Source organism: Lepus europaeus, chromosome 11 (assembly GCF_033115175.1).
Source record: "Lepus europaeus isolate LE1 chromosome 11, mLepTim1.pri, whole genome shotgun sequence".
NCBI classification, from domain to species: domain Eukaryota; kingdom Metazoa; phylum Chordata; class Mammalia; order Lagomorpha; family Leporidae; genus Lepus; species Lepus europaeus.
The window spans coordinates 14,215,549-14,243,017 of NC_084837.1; the positions used below are offsets into that span (position 1 = coordinate 14,215,549).

The 27,469-nt window shown below is 40.6% G+C and overlaps 1 protein-coding gene across 7 annotated transcripts in view; it reads right to left on the bottom strand.

Moving 5' to 3' along the window:
* The window catches only part of UBE3A (ubiquitin protein ligase E3A), a 117,490-nt gene that overhangs the window by 85,717 nt on the left and 4,304 nt on the right, over positions 1-27,469 (bottom strand). For 2 of the 7 annotated variants that reach the window (XM_062205021.1, XM_062205018.1), the window contains exon 2: positions 16,537-16,572. The exons of the other annotated variants lie outside the window; for them this stretch is intronic. The gene's annotated coding sequence lies outside the window, so the exon portion shown is untranslated. The remainder of the gene's footprint in view (positions 1-16,536; positions 16,573-27,469) is intronic. 7 annotated transcript variants of the gene reach the window in all.

Genomic DNA, 27,469 nt, shown 5'->3' on the forward strand with positions numbered 1-27,469 from the left:
GCCAGCACCCAGGGTTCTAGTCCCGGTCGCTCCTCTTCCTGTCCAGCTCTCTGCTGTGGCCCAGGAGTGCAGTGGAGGATGGCCCAAGTCCTTGGGTCCTGCAACCGCATGGGAGACCAGGAGAAGCACCTGGCTCCTGCTTTCAGATCAGCGCGGTGCGCCGGCCGCAGCAGCCACTGGGGGGTGAACCAACGGAAAAAAGGAAGACCTTTCTCTCTGTCTCTCTGTCTCTCTCTCTCTCGCTGTCCACTCTGCCTGTCAAAAATTAAAAAAAAAAAAAAAAGATCTGCCAAAAATTTCTGTCTCTTTCCCTCTCTGTATATATATAGCTATATACATACACATAAAAGCATACATGTATTATTATTAATACAACTGGTATGGCCTTTATCCCCTCTTCAAAGGCCTATTTTCTTCAGAACTCATGTTAAAACTTATCTCACAGACTGCATTTTTCATCAGTTTTTCTTGTGACACCCAACATTTCCAGTTATTTTATGTTTTTGGTGTCTTACATTTATCAGTAAAACTCCATGTTAAAACTAAATTTTGTCCATTTATATTTCACGTTTGACCAAAAACTGACCCAACTTTTAAGTTTTCTGGCCCTTAGGCTCTTCTGTTTCAAGGCCATTCAGCAGTTAAGAGTAAGAAAAGGGGCCGGCGCTGTGGCACAGCAGGTAAAGCCACCGATTGCAGTGTCCACATCCCATATGGGCGACAGTTCGAGTCCCAGCTGCTCCACTTCCATTCCAGTTCTTGCTGTGGCCTGGGAAAGCAGTGGAAAATGGCCCAAGTCCTTGGGCCACTGCACCCACGTGGGAGACCCAGAAGAAACTCCTGGTTCCTGGCTTTGGATTGGCTTAGTTCCAGCTGTTGCAGCCAATTGAGGAGTGAACCAGCGGATGGAAGACCTCTCTCTCTGCCTCTCCTCCTCTCTCTCTGTGTAACTCTTTCATATAATTGGGGAAAAAAATAAAAAATTAAAAAAGACTAAGAAAGTTTTAAATATGGCTCTCACGTAGTACTTGCAACATAACTCCATTTACCCTTAGTGTGCCACTACCTTGTTCCCCTTCAAATGCCAGAAAAACCTTAAATTCATCAGCTCACCTAATACATAAAATCTTCCACGTACTGAAATTTTTCTTATAAAAGTCATCATCATTCTTGTATATTCCACATGCTGTGATTCCTTAGTCCTATTTAATTTCTGTAGCATCATTATCACTTATTCATTACTTCCCCCAGCTTCCCTAATGCTGTACCTACCCATGCTCCTCTACCTAAAAACAAGTAGGTCTTCTACTAGTTCATCTTCATATCCTTCACTGGCCATTCTCCAAGTTTCTGTCAACAGTCATTTTTCTAAAACAAATTATCTTTTCTAAATCAAGTATCAGTGCAGTGTCATCCATTCCCACAGCATCTCTATACTTAAGACCTCTAGGTCTACATCTTTAAATCTTTATCTCTTAAGTGATAAGCCTACAACTCCCAATTGCAAATGGTATACAACTACTCAAACTATCATTAGCACTTAATGCCAGTATATCTAAAATCAGATTCATTTCCCAAATACTTATGCACTCTATATATTCCTAATCTCACTGTCCTCCTAGCTATAATTAAATATTTGGTGCCCAGGACAACATTTTGGTATAGCTAGTAAAGCCACCCCTATAACACCGGCATCCCACATGGGCGTGGGTTCATGTCCCAGCTGCTTCATTTCCAATCCAGCTCCCTGTTAATAGGCTGGGAAATGCAGCAAAAGGATGGCCCAAGTGTCTGGGCCCCTGCCACCCAAGTGGGAGACCAGATGAGACCCTGGCCTGGCCCAGCTCGGGCCTTTGCAGCCATCTGTGCAGTGAACCAGCAGGTGGAAGATCTCTCTTGACTTTCAAAATACAGATAAATCTTAAAAACAAAAAGGGTACCAACCTTTGTTTTTCTCGTCATTTTTATTTATTTCTAACCATTACTCATCAGTTTTCAAATTCTTAAAAGTTATCCATTCAAAAACTGTCAAATAGATTTTGAATGCTTATTAAGGTAGATGAAAATGAAGTAGTAAAGAAACTAAACAATCTTCTCTTTATGTGGTGGTAGTGGAGGGTAGAGGAGGTGGGCACAAATAATAGAAACCACAATAGATCATATAATTACAATATGTAGTTAAGTGTTGTTAATGAAAAAAAAACAAGGTTTGTAAATATGTATTTATAAGAGTCCTAACAGTCTGGGGGCGGGGGGAAAATACTCTTCCTTGGGGACGGGCAGACACACAAAGTAAATCCTGTGAGAAAATGATAACATTATTAGTCCAGTGATTCAAATCAGAAAACTTTAAGTCATATTTTTCAGTGCATCAAACTGTTCACCAAGTGTTACCAATACTACCACAGGAACTCAACCCAAATTCCTACACCATCCCTAGTTTTTCTTCTGACAGTTTTTTTCAGTTGTTTCCATGATAAAGTCAAATCTCCCCATCTCATCAAAATAAACACAAGTTAGCCAAACCTTCCCATTCATAACAACTTCTTCTAGCATAGAACTTTGAGAAATATTTTACACTTGCACTGTCTGAATATTTTCAGGGGACCTGCGCCATGGCACAGTAGGTGCATCCTCCACCTGCAGAGCCTGGCACCTCATATAGGGGCCAGCGCTGTGGCGCAGCAGGTTAATGCCCTGGCCTGAGGCGCCGGCATCCCATATGGGCACCAGTTCTAGTCCTGACTGCTCCTCCACCAATCCAGCTCTCTGCCGTGGCCTGGGAAGGCTGTGGAAAATGGCCCAAGTCCTTGGGCCCATGCACCCACATGGGAGACCCAGAGGAAGCTCCTGACTCCTAGCTTCGGATCAGGTGCAGCTAGTAAATGCCATGCACATGGGAAACCTGGATGGTGTTTTGGGCCTGGCTTTAGCCTGGTCCAGCTCTGGCCATTGTGGCCATTCAGCGAGTGAACCAGTATGTTCTTTCTGTGTCACTCCACCTATCAAATGAATCTTTGATTAAAAAAAAAAGAAAAAGAAATTCAAACCCGAATGTGTGTGTTTCTGAAGGCCATGCTCATTCCCTTTTACTTCTGATTTATAACTCACAGAATTTTATCTTTGAGGTATCTCTGCTGCTTTTCCTATGCTTACCAGCAGTCATACAGAGCAGAGCACCTCTATCTGGTTTCCCCTTTTGCCTTTATCCAAATATTAGTTATTAGAATAATAATAAAAAAGGATTATCTTCCTGAAAAATATAATTTGGTCCTGTGATGCTATAATCAAAAGCTTCTATGCCTTCCCAACACCAATACGACAGATTTCAAACCCCTTCATATATTATTACTTAAAGCCCTGGCCACATGGCCATCATTCATCTAAGCATTATTCAAATGACATTACCAACATGAACCACACTGTGTGACAACAAATCAGTAAAGCCATCTTGAGTCTCAGACCTCCATTTTAACCTCTGTCTCACAGGAGGATGCTGAATTCCACCAAAGTAACAGGCCTCATCAAAAAATTAAAGTGCTACCACAAGTCTTATTTAAGATTTATTTATTTGAAAGGCAGTTACAGAGAGAGAGAGAGAGAAAGGGAGAGAAATATCCTCCATCCACTGATTCACTCCCCAAATAGCTACAACAGCCAGGGCTGGGTCAGACAGAAATTAGAAGCTTCATCCTATCTTCTAATGGGTGCAGTACGGGTGTACATGGGTGCACAAAGACTTGGACCATCTTCTGCTGCTTTTCCAGGTGCATTAGCAGGGAGCTGAATTGGAAATGGAGCAGCCAGGCCTTGAACCAGCACCCATATGGGATGCTGGCATTGCAGGTGGCACCACAACTCCAGCTCCTATCACAAGTTTTCTGATAAGGTGGGAAAGACCAGCAGGATGCCTTAGAGGCAAACTACTAAAAGCATACATAAAGAATAATACAGATTCTAGCCAATCTCATCTGACTTGTAAATATATAAAATCTAGCCCCTTTCTGTACTCCTGTGCAGAAATCTTTGCTGTAGTTTTTCCCAGACTGCCGGTCTGCCCCAGCATGGAAACCGGCATGTAAGGTGTCCCAATAAACCCTTTTATTCTTGTACAGAGTTTCTTTCTTCATTCTTCAGACTCAGGATTTCTTCTCAGTTTGGGAGACATTACATGATCCACCAACATTCAGACACAAACCTGGTACTGTCGCTGAATTACTGGCTATCTGTATTCTGATTTCAATACTTTGGCTTATTAAGATACTAATACTTCTGTGACTTTTGCAACCCTTACTCCAAAGTCATCTACCATGTAGTGTTAAAAACCCTACTCTTTGAGACTGGATTAAGATGGTGAAGTAGGGAGGGAGCTTACTGCTCTAGTCTAGGAGAAGATAGTTTAAAAAGAAAGAAAAAAAAAAAAAGCAGAGAATGCAGTCTCTGGGAAGTTAGGGAGAAAACAGCAGAGGAAACTCCACACAAATTAGAGGAACACAGTGGACCTACGTGGAGGACAAGGACGTGCACAACTCAGGACCCCAGCAGCCAAGAGCGTCCTCACCAACTCTAAAAAAGTGAGGTAAGACCAGACCGTGGCAGCCCAACTCACTGGCAATAAAGCTGCAGGAAGAGCCTGTAGGGAATCTGGCTTGGAGCTCTGTGGAGGATAGTGTACCTGGCAAACTAGAGGAGAAAAAAAAAAAAGGGGGGGGGGGGGCGGGGCGGGGAGATGTGCAAGGTTCTCTCCCCCCATACACCCTGCAACAACATCCCTGAAACAAGCTAATAAACAGCAGGTGCCATTTTGGTCATACATAACAGCTGCACCAGCTTCTGTCCTTGCCCAGCCAGGCAGAGACTCCAGGGTCTGGCGGGGAGAAATGATAGGGGGCTGGGTGCTTGTGACTGCTGGAGGCTTTTTTGCTGGGACTGTGAAAACACTGAGGATGTGTAGGAGGGTTCAGGGTGTGGCTAGGACCTTGGGCAGTCACTGTGGGAGGCTCCACATGTTCAGGGCTCCCCAGTTCCCTGGTGAGGGACATTGCTGGTGAATCTGTGCTTAGACCAAGGACTATACAGATCCTTTGTGTGATCCTTGTGGCAGCGTGGACAAATATTATAGCCCAAGGAACTGGTCTTCTTTGATGGGGGGGGGGGGGAGGACGCAGGGTAAGCTGAATCTATGCCAACAGAGCAGAACAAACCACTCTTCTAATTAAAAGAGAGAGAGAGAGAGAGAGACAGATAGACTGACTTAACCACACTCAACTTAGATGTCACCTTGGAAACTCCGTTCACCCTAGAGTTCGAACAAAGCTCCCTGACCAAACCCACCATAGGCCTCTAGGTATTCACTGAAAAAAATAGAAACAACACTAATCCACAGAGGTATAGTCCAAAGATAAAAGCCACAGCAGATAAAAAACAAAGAAATCAAAGAATATCTGCACAAATGCCACATAATGAACACACTGATTCAAGAAACACTAAGGAACACAACATGACACCCGCAAAAGAATAAAACACTTCAATACTAGATTGTGAAAAGACTGAAGAAATACCGGAAATAGAATTCAAAAAAATTGATCATAGGATTACTTAGAAGTAATCAGAAGAAAATGCACGAACTAATGAAATCCTTACATGACAAAAAAATTTCTCCCATGAAATTGAGATCTTAAAGAGAAATCAAAATGAAATCTTGGAAATGAAGAATTCAATAGAACAGATAAACACAGTGGAAAGCCTTAACAACAGAATCGGTGAAGCAGAAGAAAGAATATCCAAATTAGAAGACAAATTGCAGGAAATTATACAATCAGAACAAAAACAAGAAGAAATTAGAAAATTAAAAAACACTGTTGGGAATCCACAGGATACCATCAAATGACCAAACATACTGGTTCTAGGAATTCCTGAAGGCATAGAAAGAAACAAATGATAGAAGGCCTTTTTAGTGAAATAATAACAGAAAACTTCCCTAATTTGTAGAAATAAAAGGATATCCAAGTACAGGAAGCACACAGAACCCCTAATAGACAAGACCAGAAAAGATCTTCACCATAACACATTGTAATCAAACTCTCCACAGTAAAACAATGATTCTAAAATGTGCATCAGAGAAATGCCAGATTACTTTCAGAAGATCTCCAATTAGACTCACAGCAACAATGAAGAGCACTATGTAATGATTAAGGGATCAATTCAACAAGAAGATGTAACTATTCTAAATGTATATTCACTTAATTGAAGGGCATCTGGCTATTTAAAAGAAATGTCAATGGGGCTAAAGAGAGACACATAGACTCAAATACAATAGTAATAGAGGACTTCAATACCCCACTTTCAGAAGTGGACAGATCTACCAGACAGAAAATCAGCAAGGAAACAACAGAATTAATCAGCACTACTGACCAAACGAACATAGCAGATATCTACAGAACTTTCCATGCTACAGCTGCGGAATATATATTCTCCTCAGCAGTGCACAGAACCTTCTCTAGGATTAACCACATGTTGGATCAAAAAGCAAGTCTCAGCAAATTAAAAAAACTCAAAATACACCATGCATCTTCTCAGACCACGATGGAATGAAGCTAGAAATCAGCAACTCAGGAATCTCTAGAACATATGTAAACACATGGAGACTGAACAACATGCTCCTGAATGAACACTGGGTCACTGAAGAAATCAAAAGGGGCTGTCGCTGTGGCATAGCAGGTAAATCCGCCACCTGCAGTGCCAACATCCCATATGGGCGCTGGTTCAAGTCCCAGCTGTTCTACTTCTGATCCAGCTCTCTGCTATGGCCTGGGAAAGCAGTAGAAGATGGCCCAAGCCCTTGGGCCCCTGACTCGTGTGGGAGACCCGGAAGAGGCTCTTGGCTTCAGAACAGTGCAGCTCCATCCATTGTGGCCAGTTGGGAGGTGAACTAGCGGATGGAGGAGCCCCCTCCCCCGCCCCTCCTTCTCTCTCTAACTCTGACTTTCAAATAAATAAATCTTATAAAAAAAAATCCAATGAATACTTAAAAAAAAAAAAAAACCTATGGGATATAGTAAAAATAGTGTTAAGAGGAAAGTTTATAGCAATTGGTGCCTGTATCAAGAAACTGGAATGTGACCAAATAAATGAGCTATCAATGCATCTCAAGTATCTAGAAAAACATCAGCAAACCAAACCCAAAACTAGGAGAAAATAATTAAAATTAGAGAAGAAATCAACAAAGTTGAAATAAAATTACAAAAGCTCAGCAAAACAAAGAGCTGGTTTTTTGAAAAAAATGGACACAATTGACACACAATTGCCCAACTAACCAAAAAAAGACCCAAATTAATAAAATTAGAAATGAAAAAGGAAATGTACCAACAGACAACACAGAAATTAAAAGAATCATCAGAAATTACTACAAAAACTGTATTCCAACAAACTGGGAAACCTGTAAGAAATGAGCAGATTCCTGAACACATACAACCTACCTAAATTAAGCCATGAAAACACAGAAAACCTAAACAGAACCATAACAAAGACAGAAAGTCCTACCCAACAAAGAAAAACACAGCACCAGATGGATTCACTGCTGAATTCTACCAGACATTTAAAGAGGAACTAATTCCAATTCTTCTCAAGCTATTCATAAAAACTGAAAGGGAGGGAATCCTCCCAAATTCTTTCTATGAAGCCAGCATCACCTTAATTCCTAAACCTGAAAAAGATGCGCCGGGCTGGCACCGTGTCTCAACAGGCTAATCCTCCGCCTTGCAGCGCCACCGGCACACCAGGTTCTAGTCCCAGTCAGGGCACCGGATTCTGTCCCGGTTGCCCCTCTTCCAGGCCAGCTCTCTGCTGTGGCCCGGGAGTGCAGTGGAGGATGGCCCAAGCGCTTGGGCCCTGCACCCCATGGGAGACCAGGAGAAGCACCTGGCTCCTGCCTTCGGATCAGCGCGGTGCGCCGGCCGCGGCGGCCATTGGAGGGTGAACCAAAGGCAAAGGAAGACCTTTCTCTCTGTCTCTCTCTCTCTCACTGTCCACTCTGCCTGTCAAAAAAAAAAAAAAAAAAAAAGATGCAACAAAGAAAAAGAATTACAGACCAATTTCCCTGACAAACATAGATGCAAAACTCCTCAACAAAATTCTAGCCAATCGAATCCAACAGAACTTCAGAAAGATCATCCACCCAGAACAAGTGGGATTTACCCCAGCTATGCAGGAAATGTTCAATATTCGCAAATCAATCAATGTGATACAGCACATTAACAAACTGTTGAACAAAAAACTATATGATTATCTCAATAGATGCAGAGAAAGCATAATAAAATACAACACTATTTCATGATGAAAACTAAGCAAACTGGGTATAGAAGGAACACTCCTCAACACAATCAATGCAATTTACAACAAATCCACGGCCAGAATCATACTGAATGGGGAAAAGCTGGAAGTATTCCCACTGACATCTAGAACCAGACAAGGATGCCCTCTCTCACCGTTGCTTTTTTTTTTTTTAATTATTTGACAGGTAGAATTATAGACTGAGAGAGACAGCGACAAAGGTCTTCCTTCCATTGGTTCACTCCCCAAATGGCCGCCACAGCCAGCACTGCACCGATCCGAAGCCAGGAGCCAGCTGCTTCTTCCTGGTCTCCTATGCGGGTGCAGACACCCAAGGACCTGGGCTATCCTCCACTGTCCTCCCAGGCCACAGCAGAGAGCTGGACTGGAAGAGGAGCAACGGGGACTAGAACCCGGCGCCCATATGGGATGCTGGTGCCACAATCGGAGGATTAACCAAGTGAGCCACAGCGCCAGCCCCTCACCATTGCTATTCAGTGTAGTCCTGGAAATTTTAGCCAGAGCCATTACGCAAAAAAAAAAAAAAAAAAAAAAAAAAAAAACTAAATGTAAGTATATTCTATGACTTAAAATTTCCACACTGCAATATACATCAAACAGAACGAGTAGGTAAGTTCACAAGAAAACATTCACTGGAATGTTCAGAATGGCAATGTTCCTTAATAGCCACAAAAAAATTACTAAAATATCCATCAACACAATTGTGGTATATTACTAAAACAGAGTACTAACATATCAACACACATAAACAATCAATTACTACAGTCAACAATGTGGGTGAAATCTCACAAATATGTTAAATAAAAAATGCCAAACACAATCACATATGCCCCCTCAATCATGTTGGGGTTAAACCAAATAAATCCATTATAACTGGAAAATATAAGTCTAAAACACATTTAATAGACTGAACCTACCAAACATTACAGCTTAGCAACAAAGGATAGTAGAACCCCTCATGCATGAAGGAGATAATTCTAAGACAAAACCCCAATAAAGTGTACAGAGTACTGAAACCTACTTACAAGTAAATTGTTTTTTCCTAGCTATACATACCTATAAAAAAGCTTCGTTAGTAAATTAGGCACAGTAAGAAATTATCAACAATAAAACAACAATTCTAACACTATATTATTGTTACATAAATGTGGTCTCTGAGTATTTTGTTTTAATGTATTCACCCTTCATGTGATGATGTGAGAGGATACTTAAAGGAAGCACTTCAAAGCTTCTTATTTATTCAAATTGCCAGTATCCTTACTCTCGCACTTTGGGTCCATTAAGTAAAACAAGGGCAATCTGAATTTAAAAGCACTGCCATAAATGTGAGTCCTTACGGTAACCTAGAGAGTTACTGATTAATGGTGAGGTAGACTACACAGAATGGGTACTCTGAACAGAGTTATGATTCATTTCCCAGTCAGATGGAGGACAGCAGGAAATCTGATCATGTTGCTCAGAATAGCAATTTCTTTTTTTGACAGGCAGAGTTAGTGAGAGACAGACAGACACACAAAGGTCTTCCTTCCGTTGGTTCACCCCCAAAATGGCCACTACGGCCAGCGCCCTGCACCAATCCGAAGCCAGGAGCCAGGTGCTTCCTCCTGGTCTCCCATGCGGGTGCAGGGCCCAAGCACTTGGGCCATCCTCCACTGCACTCCCGGGCCACAGCAGAGAGCTGGCCTGGAAGAGGGGCAACCGGGACAGAACCGGCACCCCAACCTGGACTAGAACCCAGGGTGCCAGCACCACAGGCGGAGGATTAGCCAAGTGAGCCGCAGCACTGGCCTCAGAATAGCAATTTTATAGCAATTTTTAAATTAAAAAATTATTTGTCTTTCTAGCTCTCTACTTAATACTTCAGATTGTGGTTGACCATGGTAACTTAAGGAAAATGAAATCATAGTTAAGGAAAGACTACTGTAGACTAGATTATCAGTCATTCACTCTCATGTCTGTATGCCTGACAAGGAACAGAATCCTGTTGATGCTGCTGTTACTGCTTAATCACATACACTGCTAACCCAGGAGAAGATAAAAATTCAAAGTACAGTTGCTATCCTGTATATATGGCTTTGGTACCACTGTAAAGTCAAAAACATTCTAAGTCAAACTACAGTGAATGTGACAGATTCTAGTTACATAAAGTATAAAGCCAGAAAAAATTACGCTATTAAAGTCAAGATATCACACTTGAGGGCAATTCAGAGGAGCTGCTACTCTTTTCTGAAGACTGGCTAAACAAGTGTTCAGCGTAAAAATTCAACAAATACCACAATATAATCAAAAAGGATTTAAAGAGAAAAATCCAGACAGAATACTAGAAAAGCACACAAGTAGAACAGAAAGTAAGTGCAAAAAATGATTCAAGCAAACATACCAGTTGCTTCTTGTGATAAGCAAGAATTTTCAAATACTAGGTAACAGTACATCAATGGGATCCATGAAAGGAGAAAAGAAAAAGGGGGGTGGGGCGCCAGGAACCAAACCCTAAGTATGTTCTACAGGCACTTTCCAACCTGCAGTCAATGGAGGAGAATCAGAAGCCAGCAGTCTCACTAAGGTGAGAGTCAAGAGATAAGAGTTCTGGAGCTGAAGACAGAGTGCCAAAGAGGAGGGAAACTATGTGGAGAAAAGAAACCAGAAATCCATCCTTGGGAGGCCTTTGCTGCATACTAACTGTTCACAAGTAAGGCAATAAACTCGGTGAAACTGGAGAAAAGATGAGCTAAGGAATTAAATACTCCCAGTGCTTAAAAGAAATGGGAGATTCCTAAATTCTCTCCAAAGAGAGAGAAGACAACACATTCAAACTGAGAGCATTTATTAGAGGATTAAGAAGGGCCACACTTTAGAACTTAGTACCCTTAAAATAAAGCCTTCTCTAGATACACAGCAATGAAGCCTGGAACAGATCAAACTAATCAACAAGTTATTTACCTGGATGCCAGAACATCGCTCAACACTGTCAAAGAAAACAAAATCCAGTCATTCCAAAACAAAATATTACAATGTTCACCATCCGATAAAAAATTACTAACAATGCAAATCAAAAGGAAAGTAAGTCATACAGCATAAACAGAAAAGTAATGAACAGAATCACGGGAAAAAAGGAAATGGTAGAGAGAAGAGATGGTTAAAATACATAGAATAATGGGTTTTGATTTTCCAAATTTGATAAAAACTATACATGTACAGATCTAAAAGCAGTCAACCAACCAACCAACCAAACAACATCTCAAAACTCTCAGCTGAATGATCACAAAGAAAAACAGTGATAAAGAAAAAATCTTAAGTCAAAGAAAAAAAACCAAGTCTGGGAGGAGAAAAAAATATAATCACAATCTCATCACAAACAAATGCTGAAAGAAAAATACACCAACCTACAATTATATATTATAAAATGAAAATATATTCTGCAAAATGAAGAAAAATCACTGTCCATGAACCAGAATGCTACCTCAGAAAGACTGACCATCTCAAATGTGGACAAAGATGTAAGGCAACTGGCGCTCTCACAAATTGTTGGTAGGGATATAAATAAAACCAATTTAGCGGAAAGACTTGGGATTTAATTATAAAATGAGTCTGTAAAAAATACCTATACTCCATGCTGTTCACCCAAAACCAATATATGGCCAGCCACAAAGAGATTTTCACACAAACTTTCATTGTAGCTTTTTCCCTAACAGCTAGGAACTGAAATCAGTTCAGAACAGAAAACAGTCCAAGTGTCCTTTAATAGAATTAAAGTTAAAAGTCAACTGGAACCTGCAAAAACAGGGATGAATCTCAAAAACATCATTCAAGGTAAAAACAGCATTGTATAAATTTTAAGTAATGAAAGATGCTCTTTACATGAAGTTCTGGAGCAGGCTAAACTATGATGAAAACAGAAAAATGGTGATGGGGGGGTGGGAAGGAGCAATTAGGAAGGCAGGGGTGTGGGTTCTATACTTGTTAGGACTTTGCTGCAAAAGTGCATGACTTTATCAAAACTCATGGAATAGTAATGCAGCAGGCTAATTATTATTTTCAAGATGGCTATCCTAACAAAACCCATCCCACATGTTCTTAACAATGCAGTAGTGGCATTCTTGCATCAAGAGGTGGAGCCTATGACACTTCTTGAACCTAAATGGTGTTTTTGACCCTTTTGACCAAAGAGTACAGAAGTATGTGTTCTGTGACTTTTGAGGCAAAGTCATAAAAATGCCATGCTTTTCTGCCTTGCTCCTTTAAGATCTTCACTCTCAGAATCCAGTCACCACGCTGCAAAGGCAGCCATGTAACACAGAAGCCAAGGAGTCATATGTAGAGGCTAGATTTAACTATTCTAGAACACAGTTCTTAGATCACAGCTCCAGCTAAATTCCTGACGATCTGTATCAATCTCTAGATGTGTGAATGATCAAGTCTTCAGAGGATTCTAGCTTCCAGTCATCAAGTCAGCCCAGCTGACATGCTAAATTAAAGCCAAGATATATAAACTCTGCCATTCCCAGCTCAAATTAAGAGATTCATAAGCAAACTAAATTATGTTTAAGGCACTACATTTGGAATGATTCGTTATACAGCATTAAACACTGGAATAGTATACTACATTCTAATTAATAATACTAAATTACTAAGTTTCTGTTAATATAAACGCTGAGGCTAATGGTGTGGCATATTAACATCTGCAACTTACAATAAGTATCAAAAAAAGACAAATTAAGAAATACAGTAGGTGGTCAGATTAACAGATATGAGACAAGCAAACAAAATGTTAGTTATGGTATTACATTTTACAATTATTGTAACTATTTTAAAATCTGCAAACTTGAAAATTTTCATGCTAAAATGTTGACGTGTAAAATGAAAATATTTCCATATAAATAGTCAGAATTTTTTATGACTAATATAACTACACTTTAGAAATGCTCAATAAGGGGAACAGCACTGTGCCATAGCGAATAAGGCCACCGCTTGCAGTGCCAGCATTCCATATGGGCCCAGTTCAAGTCCCAGCTGTTCCACTGCTAATCAAGCTCTCTGCTATGCCCTGGGAAAGCAGCAGAAGATGGCTCAAGTCCTTGGGAGCCTGTGCCCACGTGGGAGACCTGTTAGAAGCTCCAAGCTCCTGGCTTTGGATCAGCCCAGCTCCAGCCACTGCCGCCATTTGGGGAATGAATCAGCAGAGAGGACCTCTATGTCTCTCTGCCTCTGCCTCTCTAACTCTGCCTTTCAAATAAACTTTAAAAAAAAAAAAAAAAAAAAAAAAAGAAGAAGAAGAAGAAGAAGAAGAAATACTAAAGAGGTTAGGTTGCCATTTGGGACACTGACATCCCATATCAATCAGAGTGCCTGGCTTGAGTTCCCACTGTTCTGCTTCTAATCAGCTTCCTGTGAATGTGCACCCTAGGAATCACAGATGATGATAGCTCAAGTACCTAGGTCCCTGCCACCCATATGGGAGATCCAGATGGAGTTCTAGGATCCTGACTGTTGCAGGCACTTGGGGAGTGAACCAGCAGGTGGGAAGATCTGTTTGTCTCACTCTGCCTTTCAGACAAAAATGAAAATAAATTTTAAAAAAAGATTTAAAAAGAACTAAAGAAAGTTCTTTAAGTAGAAGAATTTGAAATATCAGTAGAAGAAAACTTGGATCTATAAGCAGGAATCTACAAAAAAAAGGGGGGAAATTAAAATGGTAAATATGAAGGTAAATATAAAAATGTTACTCCTAGTTTTTACCAATATTTCTAAAACAATTAAAAGGCATCCTGGTGCAACTGCAGCACATTAGGCTGCTGTCTTGGATGTTGGTTTCCTATTTTGGAGCACCCCAGGAGGCAGATAATGGCTCAACCATTCAGATTTCTGTCAGTCACTTGGGAGACCCAGATGGAGCTCCTGCCTCCTGGCTTTGGCCTGGCCCAGCCCCAGCTATCGTGAGCATTTGGGGAGTGAACGATAGGTGGAAATTCACTTCCCTTCTTCCCAACTCTGCACTCAATTAAAAACAAACTTCAAAGAAACTTATAAAATCTACTGTACAGTTTGTAACATATGGAAATATAAAATAAGACCAAAATAGCAAAAAAAAAAAAAAAAGGAGAGGTAGGGAAAAGAGATACATACTAATGTTCTTACATTATAAACTAAGATGAACTATATTTTGAAGATAAATTGAGATCAAAGTGCATAGTGTAAATCCTACTGTGACTACTAGAGAAAAATTACGAAGAATAAGTTAACAGAGAAAAAAAAGTTCAAAAACCTGCTGAATTAATCCAAAAGAAAGCAAAAAAGAATTTACAAAGGAAGAACTGATAAGGTTAATGGGAAATAGTCTTAAACATAACCATATTGGCAATTACAATAAATTTAAATGGTCTAAACATTCATGTTAAAAAGCAGAGATTATAGAAGTAAATGAAAAAAAAAAAACAAGATAAACTACATTATCTAAACAGAAACAATAAAAAAGGAGGAGGGTCACCTGCAGCACCTGCATCCCACATGGGTGAAATAGTCATTTTCCCATTCAAGTATTGTGTGTAGCCATTGTCTATATTGCTACTAAACTACAGTGTTTTTGTTTTTACTTGTTAAACTTATTTGGCAAAGCATCAAACCCCATTTACTGTAATATAAATTTAAAATATATTATCTCAAAAGCCAAAAAAAAAAAAAAAGAAAAGGAGAGGGATGAAGGACAGCAGAGTTGGAGGGAAGGAGGAAGGGAATACATTATATTCTTAGACCTTTATCTAGGAACTATACCTTTTGACCAAGCTTTTAAATCAAAACACGTGCATATAAATTAAACCTCAATAATTTGAACAAAATATTTTACAACTAAACAAAAAATTCAGCTGTTTAAAAAATTATAGTTAGAGATTTCAACACTCCTCCCTAATAAAATAAGCAGTGGGTGGCCATTTAGTGGTCAAGATACCACTTGGCACACACATATCCTGTATAGGAGCCCCTAGATTTCAGCTTCCTGCTAATACACAAGATATAAGGCAAAAGATTATGGCTCAAGTACTTGGGTCCCTGCTACCCAATGTGGGGAATCCAAACTGAATTCCAGTTCTTGGCTTTGGCCTGGAACAGCCCTAACTGTTACAGGTTTTTACAGAATGAACTGGGGATGGGAAGATTTCTTGTCTCTCTTCCTTTCAAATAAAACAAAAAAGCAATAAATAAATAAATAAGCAGCCAATAAAGAATACACAGATCTGACAAAGGATTTACACTCTGAAAAGAAAAATACATAAAATATTTGAGCACTTACAAAAGAAGCAAACTTCTTAATAATATTAGTCATTAGGAAAATGTAAATTAAAACTATAAAGACACTTAATACTCACTAGGATGACAAATTACTTTTGTAACCCCAGAAAATAAATTTTATTGATAACTTGGAAAAACTGGGAGCTTTATTTATACACTGCTGGTAGTGATATAAAATGGTGCAGCCACTGTATAAAATAACACAGTTCCTCAAAAATTAAACAATTACAGTGCAACCAACCATTTGGCACCTAAATGTATAACCAAAAGATGCCAAAGTAGGTATTTCTACACCAAAGTTCATAGTATTATTATTCATACAGCCAAAAATGCAAACAATTCAAGTGTAAATCAATAAATGGATAAAACAAAATGTGTTATACACATACATTTTGAAGCACTATTCAACATAAAAAAACAAATTCTGTTCCATGCTACAACACTGATTAACTTTAATGATACTCTGCTAATGAAATAAGCCAAATACAAAATATCATGATTCCTATTGTATGTAAAGTACCTAGTAGTTAAATTCACAGGATCAGAAAGTAGAATGGTGATTATCAGGGACTAGAGAGGAAGCAATGGGTGGTTACTGTTTAAGGAATACATTCAATTTGGAAACAGTAGTACAATAATGCAAATGTACTTTGTCTTTGAACTGCTTCTGAAATGGTTAAAATGGTAAACTTTATATTATAGATACAACATTTTTAAAAACACAATGGAGTTATCACCACACAATCATCAGAACATTTACAATCAAAACCTGAGAGTATCAAACACTGAAAAGGATTTGGAGGAACTTTAACTCTCACACATACTGGTGGAAATATAAAATGGCAATAACCTTTTGGAAAATAGTTCGGCAGTTCCTTATACATTTAAACATAAACTTACCAAGTGACCCAGTAATTCGAAATTAAGATGTTTACCCTAGAAAAATGAAAACATATGTTCACACAAAGACATGCATACTTTTATTCTTAACAACCTAAATATGAAAACAATCTAAAGGTTCACCAAAAAATGAATAAACTGTGTACAGTCATATTGTATTAAAAAACAAATTAGTGATTAATATAAAATGGATAAACATCAAAAACTAAATGAAAAGATGCCAAAGATATGTGCAATTCAATGGATATATAGTTCTAGAACAAGAAAGCTCCCTGCTAATGGCCTGGGAAAGGCAGAAGAAGATAGCCCCAAGTATTTGGACCCCTGCTACCCATGTGGGAGACCAGATGAAGCTCCTGGATCTTAGCTTCAGCTTGGCTCAACCCTGGTCACTGCAACCATCTAGGGAATAAACCAGTGGATGGAAGCTCACTCGCTCACTCTCTCCTCTCCCTCTCTACTTCTGACTTAAAATAAATAAATACCTTTTAAAAAAAAAAGGCAAGAAATCGACAAAAATGAACAATTACATAAGGCTATCTGTAAACATCCAAATATTCTTAAAAGATTTTTTAGAAAGAGAAGCCACTGCCTGCAATGCTGGCATCCTGGATGGGTGTTGGTTCATGTCCTGGCTGCTCTACTTCCAATCCAGCTCCTTGATAATACGCCTGGGAAAGCACTAGAAGACAGTCCAAGTACTTGGGCTCCTGCACTCACATAGCAGCAGAGTTGGATGAAGCTCCTGACTTCAGCCTCGCTCAGCCCTTGCCGATGTGGCCATTTAGGGAGTCAATCAGCAGATGGAAAATCTCTAACTTTCAAATCAATCAGTCTTTTTTTTTTTTTTAAAGATTTATTTATCTGTTTGAAAGTCGGTTACACAGAGAGGAGGAGAGGCAGAGAGGTCTTCCATCCACTGGTTCACTCCCCAGATGGCCCCAACAGCCAGAGTTGCACTGATCTGAAGCCAGGAACTTCTTCTGGGCTCCCACATGGGTGCAAGGGCCCAAGGACTTGGGCCGTCTTCTACTGATTTCCCATGTCATAGCTGAGAGCTGGATAGAAAGTGGAGCAGTTGGGACTTGAACTGGTACCCATATGGGATGCCAGCACTGCAGGTGGCGGCTTTACCCACTATGCCACAGCACCGGCCCCTCAGTCTTTAAAAAGAAAAAAGGAAAAGAGGCCGGCACCGTAGCTTAACAGGTTAATCCTCCGCCTTGCGGCGCCGGCATACAGGGTTCTAGTCCCAGTCAGGGCGCCGGATTCTATCCCAGTTGCCCTTCTTCCAGGCCAGCTCTCTGCTATGGCCCGGGAGTGCAGTGGAGGATGGCCCAAGTGCTTGGGCCCTGCACCCGCATGGGAGACCAGGAGAAGCACCTGGCTCCTGCCTTCAGATCAGCGCGGTGCGCTGGCCGCAGCGCACTACCGCGGCGGCCATTGGAGGGTGAACCAACGGCAAAAAAAGGAAGACCTTTCTCTCTGTCTCTATCCACTCTGCCTGTCAAAAAAAAAAAAAAAAAAAAGGAAAAGAAAAAAAGAAGACTGATAGAACACACTAGACTCATGGTTTTCCAGCTCATATTTACTTCAGGACCAATGTCCATTACAACCTAATTTCTTTTCTTTTTTTTTTTTTTTTTTTGACAGAGTGGATAGTGAGAGAGAGAGACAGAGAGAAAGGTCTTCCTTTTTGCCGTTGGTTCACCCTCCAATGGCCGCTGCGGCCAGCGCACCGCGCTGATCTGAAGGCAGGAGCCAGGTGCTTCTCCTGGTCTCCCATGCGGGTGCAGGGCCCAAGCACTTGGGCCATCCTCCACTGCACTCCCGGGCCATAGCAGAGAGCTGGCCTGGAAGAAGGGCAACTGGGATAGAATCCGGCGCCCTGACTGGGACTAGAACCCTGTATGCCGGTGCCGCAAGGCGGAGGATTAACCTGTTAAGCTACGGCGCCGGCCCATTACAACCTAATTTCTAACATTTTAAAACATTTTCCTTGCCTTCTTTTCTGCCACATTTATTTGGTAAAACTGTCTGCAGTTATGTGGCATGTAATGTAACACATAAATTTAATGCAATAATTAAAAAATATATATTGAACTCCATTCTCAGTTGCTCTGATCAAAACCACTGTGTCATCTTTCACTTCTCTTTTTACTTCACATTTCCACATAATATACTACCAAATTTAAGGGCTTTATTTTCAATATAGATCCAGAATTCAACTACTTCTTACCATTCTCACCATCATCACTCCATCCAAACCACAATCACCTTACTTGTTTTACTATAATAGCCTACTAACTTGTCTCCTGATTCTCTGCCCTTTTCCCCTTACAGTCTATATTCAGTATCAAAATCAGAACGATGTTGCTAAAACATAAGTCATACCCTTTTACTTCTTTGCTCAAAAACTTCCAGTGGTTTCCTACATCACACAAAGGTAAAAATCAAACTCCTTATAACGATCAAATGATGTGTGCCCTCTTGATTCTTTATTTACCATCATTTACTTTTCTAAAATCACCCTGGCCATTTCATTTTATTTCATATACATTATATACTTTTGCATTTCAAGGTTCCCAGATTTAATACACTCTCTACCTACATACAATGCTCCTCCCCATATATCCACAGGGCTAGCTCTCTCATCTCCTTTAGTTCTTTACTCAAGTTAACATCCCAGTGAAGTTTTCTCTGGCCATCCTGAATAAAATTTCCCCTCATCCATTCCACCTCCAAATCTTTGCATGTCACTTTCCTCATTTATTTTTTTCCCCATTAGGACTGTATTTTATGTATCCTATTTTTGGTCTCTCTCTTACTTCTAGCATACAAGTGCCATGAAGGCAGGAATTTGGATAGGTAGATTTCTATTGTCAAGAGAAAGAAAGGCCGCCACCATGGCTCAATAGGCTAATCCTCCACCTGCAGTGCTGGATTCTGTCCTAGCTGCCCTTCTTCCAGGCCAGCTCTCTGTGGGAGTGCAGTGGAGGATGGCCCAAGTCCTTGGGCCCTGCACCCTCATGGGAGACTAGGAGAAGTACATGGCTCCTGCCTTCGGATCAGTGCGGTGTGCCGGCCGAAGCGCGCCGGCCGCGGCGGCCATTGGAGGGTGAACCAATGGTAAAGGAAGACCTTTCTCTATGTCTCTCTCTCTCACAGTCCACTCTGCCTGTCAAAAGAGAGAGAGAGAGAGAGAGAGAGAGAGAGAGAGAAAAGCTATACAAAATACAAGTGAACGATACAAAAATCTCAAAGCAATGAGTAATCTGAAATGAAAATGAAAAAGCAATTCCATTTACAGTAACATCAAAAACAGTAAAATTGTTGGGAATAAATTTAACAATAGAAGTACAAGACCTAGATACTGAAAAGTACAAAGCATGAAAGAAACTAAAAGAGACCTAAAATAAATGGAAAGACATCCCATGTTCAAGAGCAAAACACACAATACTAAGGCAGCAATCTTCCCAAAAAAGATCCATAGACTGAACACAAACCCTGTCAAAATCCTAGCCTGTATTTGTGTAAATTAACTCTAAAATGTATGTGAAAACTCAGGGAAGGCAGATAGCCAAAAACAATCAAAAAATAGTAAGACAGCTTGAATATACACACTTCCTGGTTTCTAAATTTACTAAAAAGCTATTATGGTTAAGATTGTGTTACTGGTGTTACGAACATAAATACAAATCAATAAATTTATATGATTTCCAACAAGGGTACCAAGACCATACAATGAAGAAAGAAAACCCTTCAACAAATGGTACTGGGACAACTGAATAGCCATACATCAAAGAATAAACTGGATACCTACCTCACACATAGGCAAAAATTAAACAGGTAACAGACCTAAATCTAAGAGCTAAAACCATAAAACTCTTGGACAAGAACGCATAAACTTTATGAAGAGCCAGTGCTGTGGCACAGCAGGTAAAGCTGCTGCCTGTGATGCCAAAATCAAATATGGACAGCAGTTCGAGACCTAGCTGCTTCACTTCCAATCTAGTTCCCTGCTAATGCACCTCAGAACGCAGTGGATGGCCAAAGTCCCTGGGTCCCTGAACCCACATGGGAGACTCCGAAGAAGCTCCTGGATACTAGCTTCCACCCAGACTAGATCTGTATGTTGTGGTCATTTGGGGAGTGGGTAAGCAGATGGAAAATGGCTCGCTCGCTCGCGTGCTCTCTCTCTCTCTCTCGCCCCCTGTAATTCTTTCAAATATATAAATAAATCTTTATTAAAAAAAACTTTATAACCTTGCACTAGACAATGATTTCTTAGGTAATGACACCAAAAGCACAAATAACAAAAGAAAAAAAAAACTTCACCAAAATGAGTAACTTGTGTGCTTCATGAGAAATTATCATGAATGTGAAGACAACCCAGAGAAATGACTGGGAATCATAGATCTGATAAGCCAGATGAATACAAAACATATAAAGAACTCTTTACAAATCAACAACAAAAATAATCCAAATGAAAAATGGCAAAGTGTAACAGTTAAGACATCCCACATCAGAGAATCTAGGTCCAAATCCCAGTTCTGCTCCCAACACCCTATTAATGTGAACCCTAGGAGGCAGCAGGTGATGGCTCAAATACCTGGGAACCTGCCACTCATGTGGGAGACCTGGAAAGAGTTCCTGGCTACTGGCTTTGATCTGGCCCAGCACCAGCTACTGCTGGCATTTGGGGGTAGTGGTGCGTGAATCAGCAAATAGGAGATATTCTCTCTCTCTCTCTCTGAAAAAAAAAAAATATATATATATATATATTTTTAAAAGATAAAAGGAATTAGTCTGAAAAAATTGGTTAAGGATCTAAATAGGTATTTCTCCAAAGATGAGAGCCAATCAGCATATAAAATGAGGTACATCATTAAGTAGCCAAGGTGTTGCAAATCAAAACCATAGAGACACCTTCACATCTATAAGAATACCTAAAACAGGGGCCAGGCTGTGGTGCAGTGGGTTCAAGCCCTCGCCTGAAGCGCCAGCATCCCATATGGGCATGGGTTCTAGTCCTGGCTGTTCCTCTTCCGATCTGGCTCTCTGCTATGGCCTGGGAAAGCAGTAGAAAATGGCCCAAGTCCTTGGGCCCTCGTACCCATGTGAGTGACCCGGAAGAAGCTCCTGGATCCTGGCTTCAGATGAGCTCAGCTCTGGCTGCTGCAGCCAAATGGGGAGTGAACCATCAGATGGAAGTCTCTCTCTCTCTCTCTCTCTCCCTCCCCCCTCCCTGCCTCTCCTCTCTCTGTGTAACACTTTCAAATAAATAAATCTTAAAAAAAATAAAATAAACCTAAAACAAAAAGGACAAGTGTTGATAAGGAAGCAGAAAAATCAGAATCTTTGCACACTGCTGTTGCAACTGTAAAATCATATGGCCATTTTGCAAAAACAGTTTGGCAATTCCTCAAAATGTTACAGTTAGGGTTATCTTACAATCTAAGCAGTTATACTCCTAGGTATATACCCAAGAGAACTAAATACATGTTCACACAAAATCTCATATAGGAATGCTCATAACAATATTATACATAATAACCAAGAAGTGAAAACAACTGTTTCTAACTACTGACTCATTTCCTGCTAATGCAGACCCTGGGAGGCAGCAGCATGGCTGCATGGCTCAAGTAGTTGGATTCCCAGCTTCAGTCCAGCTCAACCCGTCACTGCAGGCATTTGGGTAGTGAACCAGGAAATCAGAGTCTGCTTGCCCTAGCGTGAGTATTTATTCATATTCATATTCATTTTTTCATTCTCTATCTCTCCCTCCCCACGCCCCCTCCCCCTCTCAAATTTTTAAAAATTAAAAAAAAAGGGGGATAGGTAGAGCTCTGTGCAGCTTGCAATGCCCTCAACCCAGCACCTTTGCTTCTGATCCAGCTTCCTGCTAATGCTGGGCCCCTGCCACCCACAACGGAGACCTGGATGGAGTTCTGGGCTTCTGGTTTATGTCTAACCCAACTCTGGCTGTTGTGGACTGCTAAGTAGGCCTGGTCCAGCACTGATTGTTAGGAATTGGGGTAAACCAGCAAATGGATGATTCTCTCGCTCTTTGAAGTAGATGAAAATAAACTCTTAAAATGGTAAGAAAAATAAAAGTTTATACCAGTACCAAAAAAAAACTGAAACCCATGCATACCTGTAAAGAGTTCAAGGCTCATATACTAGCTCTATGCTTTTACAAGCGGTATTCAAAAAGTTCATGAAAAATATGTAAGAAAACTATACATGGATTTCAACACATTTTTGCAAAAAATAAACTCCTACTGATTTTTTTATAATACGTCTCAAAAGGATCTAGTTTGAGGCACCAAGAAGGATAAGACATTACTTTGATAATATCCCCTATCAGAGCAACATCAATTCTGCTTAAATTAAAACAAATATCACATTTACAGTGAAGTTTGGGTGAAAGAATGCCCCAAAGAGATCAGAGTTTACACATGGATAACTCATTTTAGGAAGATCTGATAACAATGTTGAAGATAAGCCCACAGCACCACCCACACCAATTTGTGAGTAAAAAGTAAACTTACTCCCTAACTGAAGGGGACCAATAATTCAGAGAAAAAAAACAATAGCCAACACCAGAGACCTGTCAACTGATTCAGCTCACAAAATTCTGACAGCAAAAGAACTTTCTACTCAATGAGTACCAACACTATTGCATCCAGATCAGCTGCAGACAATAAATAAGAGTTTTCAATGGAAATCAAGATCCTGAAGCATTTCTTCCAAAGAATTTTGACAAAATATGGCTTTATCAGTACAATCCTAAAAACAAAGCATAATCAAGGCAATGGCTACCAAGATATGGGAGTAGTCTTATCAAAGCAAAGTGGACTGATAAAGAGCAAGTCATGTAAACAGTATTCAAGGCATTTTGCCTACTGACTTTCTGAAGGGCCAAAGAATGTAGCACCTGCTTATTAAAGAGTGTTTTGAGAAAGTCAGAGGAAGACTTGGCAGAAAAACACCCAAGAAAGTTTCAACAGAGCATCCTCCACCAGGACAATCATCCTGCTCATTACTCTCATCAAACAAGGGCATTGTGCCAGTTTAATTTATTAAAAGACTGATTTATTTATTTCAAAGTTACAGAGTGAGAGAGAAAAAGACAGAGATATCTTATCTGCTGGTTCACTCCTCCACATAGCCCCAATGGACAGGGAGGGCAGAGACAGGCTGAAGCCAAGAGCTTCATCCGGGTCTCCCATGTGGGTGGCAGGGGTCCAAACACTTGAGCCATCTTCTGCTGCTTCCTCCAGGTCATTAGGAGGGAGCTGGATCAGTAGAGAAGCAGCTGGGACACCCATACAGGATGCTGGCATGGGCTTTACCCACTGGGCCACACCACCAACCCCAATGTGCAACAGTTTTGATACGAAACCATTACACATTCACCTTGCAATCCTGATTTGGCTCCTTCAGACTTTTTGCTTCTTAATCCTCAAAAAATCTTCGAAGTGCACCCATTTTTTTTCGGTTAATAATGTAAAAATGACTGCACTGACATGGTTAAGTTCCCAGGATCCTCTGGGAATGGACTAAATGGCCAGTATCATCACTTACAAAAGTACACTGAACATAATAGAATGTATATTAAGAAATAAGTTTTTATTTTTATATTTTAATTTATATATTTAATTCCATTTTTCACAAACTCTTTGAAATTCCCATATACTTGCAACAGACAGTTTTAATTAATAATATATTGTAGTATTCTCTTCTATAATCTACATATAATGCCTGTTTGAAATTCTTGTTCAGATATCCTGGAAACGAACTTCAGGAAAATGTTATACATAACCATTCTATATTTCCTAAAACTTCTTTTCCTTTCAGTCAATCTTATGATTCACTCAGCACTTATCATATTAACAAATCAAATACAGAAAATTACAGATTTGAATTGGGATAAACATTACTTAGGTCTACTGTTCAATCCAAAAGTAATTACCAAAAGTTAGTGCTCCTTCCTCCATTCTTAGTGGTTTTTGTTCACTGAACCTGCTTAGACTCTACAGTACTTAAAAGTTTATATATAATGTTAGGAGGTTAAGTCATAAGACTTAAAAACCAAACAGTAATAACTGATTTCCAGATAAATCTAATGTGCAAAGAGCAGTATTTAAAAATATGTGTAGGGAAGTACTATTGGTGCAACAAGTTAAGCTGCCTCTTGCAATGCCTGCACCCCGTATCTGAGTGCCTGAGATGGAGTCCTACCTGTCTCCGACCCAGCTTCCTGTTAATGTGCACCCTGGGAGGCAGCAGATGATGTCTCAAGTGCTTGGGTCTCTGCCACCCGAATGGGAGAGCTGGATGGAGACCTTGGCTACTGGATTAGGCCAGATCCAAAACATCAGTCATTTGGAGAATGAACCCATGGATATATCGAAGATCCATCTGCCACTCTGCCTTTCAAATCAAAATAAACACAAAACTTTATATATAAATTTTATTTCATTATAAGATAGCCCTAATACTAATAACCATGTTGAATTATTACCCATATTGGATTACTTGCTAAAGATTTCTCAGATCAATCAAAGCACTTTAAGTGACATTTTAGGGAATAAATGAAGATGAAAGATGACAAAGAAATTCACTGTATATTGACTATTTCTAATTTCATTAGAAATTTTATTTATATGGCATCTTCTTCAAGTATTTAAAATATCTCAAGTTTAGATATAAGTCCTAGAAGATTAACACTATTTCTATTTAATGTAATTTTGTTTTGTGTATTAGAAAAAATATAAGATCTGCTGGTAGCATCTTGGGAAAGCTGCCTTTTATTAGGTGTAAAACACACTCCTGTATCTCCAAAGGTGGATAAGTAATCATAACAATGTTAGGTGTAACTACCCTGAACACAACATGTGCCAATGTACAGAGTCCTGAACATCAGGCCAGAAATTCAGTTTCTGGTCCTGCTGCCTGGGTGAATACATTTTGGCCGGCGCTGCGGCTCACTAGGCTAATCCTCGGCCTAGCGGCGCCGGCACACCAGGTTCTAGTCCCGGTCGGGGCGCCGCATTCTGTCCCAGTTGCCTCTCTTCCAGGCCAGCTCTCTGCTATGGCCCGGGAGTGCAGTGGAGGATGGCCCAAGTGCTTGGGCCCTGCACCCCATAGGAGACCAGGATAATCACCTGGCTCCTGGCTTTGGATCAGTGCGGTGCGCCAGGCACAGGGCACCAGCCGCGGTGGCCACTGGAGGGTGAACCAACGGCAAAAGGAAGATCTTTCTGTCTCTCTCTCACACTGTCCACTCAGCCTGTTAAAAAAAAAAAAAAAAAAAAAAAAAAAGGAATACATTTTGGGGCTGGCAGTGTGGTACAGCAAGTTAAAGCCCTGGCCTGAAGCACCGGCATCCCATATGGGCACTGGTTCTAGTTCCCGCTGCTCCTCTTCCCATCCGACTCTCTTCTATGGCCTGAGAAAGCAGTGAAAGATGGCCCAAGTGCTTGGGCTCCTGGACCCATGTGGGAAACCCGGAAGAAGCTCCTAGCTCCCGGCTTCGGATCAGCGCAGCTGCAGCCGTTGCAGCCATCTGGGGAGTGAACCAGCAGATGGAAGACCTCTCTCTCAGTCTCTACCTCTCTAACTCTTTCAAATAAATAAATCTTAAAAAAAAAAAATTTAGGGGCTAGTGTGGTGGCATAGTGAGTTAAGACACTACCTCTGATACCAGCATCCCATATGGGTGTAGGTTAGAGTCCAGGCTGCTCCACTTCCAATCCAACTCCCTGCTAATGAGCCTGGGCAATCAGGAGAAGATGGCCCAAGTACTTAGACTCCCTGTCACCTATTAGGCTTCAGCCTGGCCTAGCCCCAGTCACTGTGGTCAACTGGGGAGTGAACCAGCAGATGGAAGACCTCTGTCTCTACCTCTCTGAAACTTTGCCTTTCAAATAAATAAATATTCAAAAAGAAAAAAATACCATTTAAAAGCTTTGTACTTTAAATTTCCTCATGTATAAATGACTAGTAATAGACATCAAGAACAGTCCCACTCAGGTTCAAACTTTGGGGCTGACATTGTGGAATGACAGATTAAACCACTGCCCATGGTGCCAAAATCCCATGTGGGTGCCAGTTTCTGTCTGGCTGCTCCACTCCCCAACAGCCTTGGAAAAACAGCTGAGAACCGACCAAGGACTTGGTCAGTGCCACCCAGGTGGGATACCCAGAAGTTCCTGCCTCCAGGCTTCTACCTAGCCTGCCCCGGCTGTTGCCATTTGAAGAGTGTACCAGTAGATGGAAGATCGATCTGTCTCTCCAACTCTAACTTTCAAATAAATAAATCTTTTTAAAAAATATGAATCTATTACAAGATGACATAACAATAGGTACTCCTTTAAAAACCAAGTTATTTACAGGTCATTTTACATACACATGCACTTCAAAAAGTTCATGAAAAACAGAATTACAAGTTTATTTTGGTACAAAAAGTTTGAAATATATGCAGATCTTTCATAATAATATGCATGTTCCATGAACTTTCTGAAGATACCTCATATACATGATTTCAACAAGTTCTGCATTCAAATAAACCTTTTAATTCCATTTTCCACGAGCTCTAAGTCCCCTCATATAAACACTTAACACACTATGTGCCAGATACCAGGTGGTGGGTTGGTATCAAAACAAGTAAAGCATGTGCAGAAGGTTATATAAACGGCCAGCGCCGCGGCTCATTTGGCTAATCCTCCACCTGTGGCATCGGCACCCCGGGTTCTAGTCCCAGTTGGGGCACCGGATTCTGTCCCGGTTGCTCCTCTTCCAGGCCAGCTCTCTGCTGTGGCCCGGGAAGGCAATGGAGGATGGCCCAAGTGCTTGGGCCCTGCACCCACATGGGAGACCAGGAGGAAGCACCTGGCTCCTGGCTTCAGATCAGCGCAGCACACCA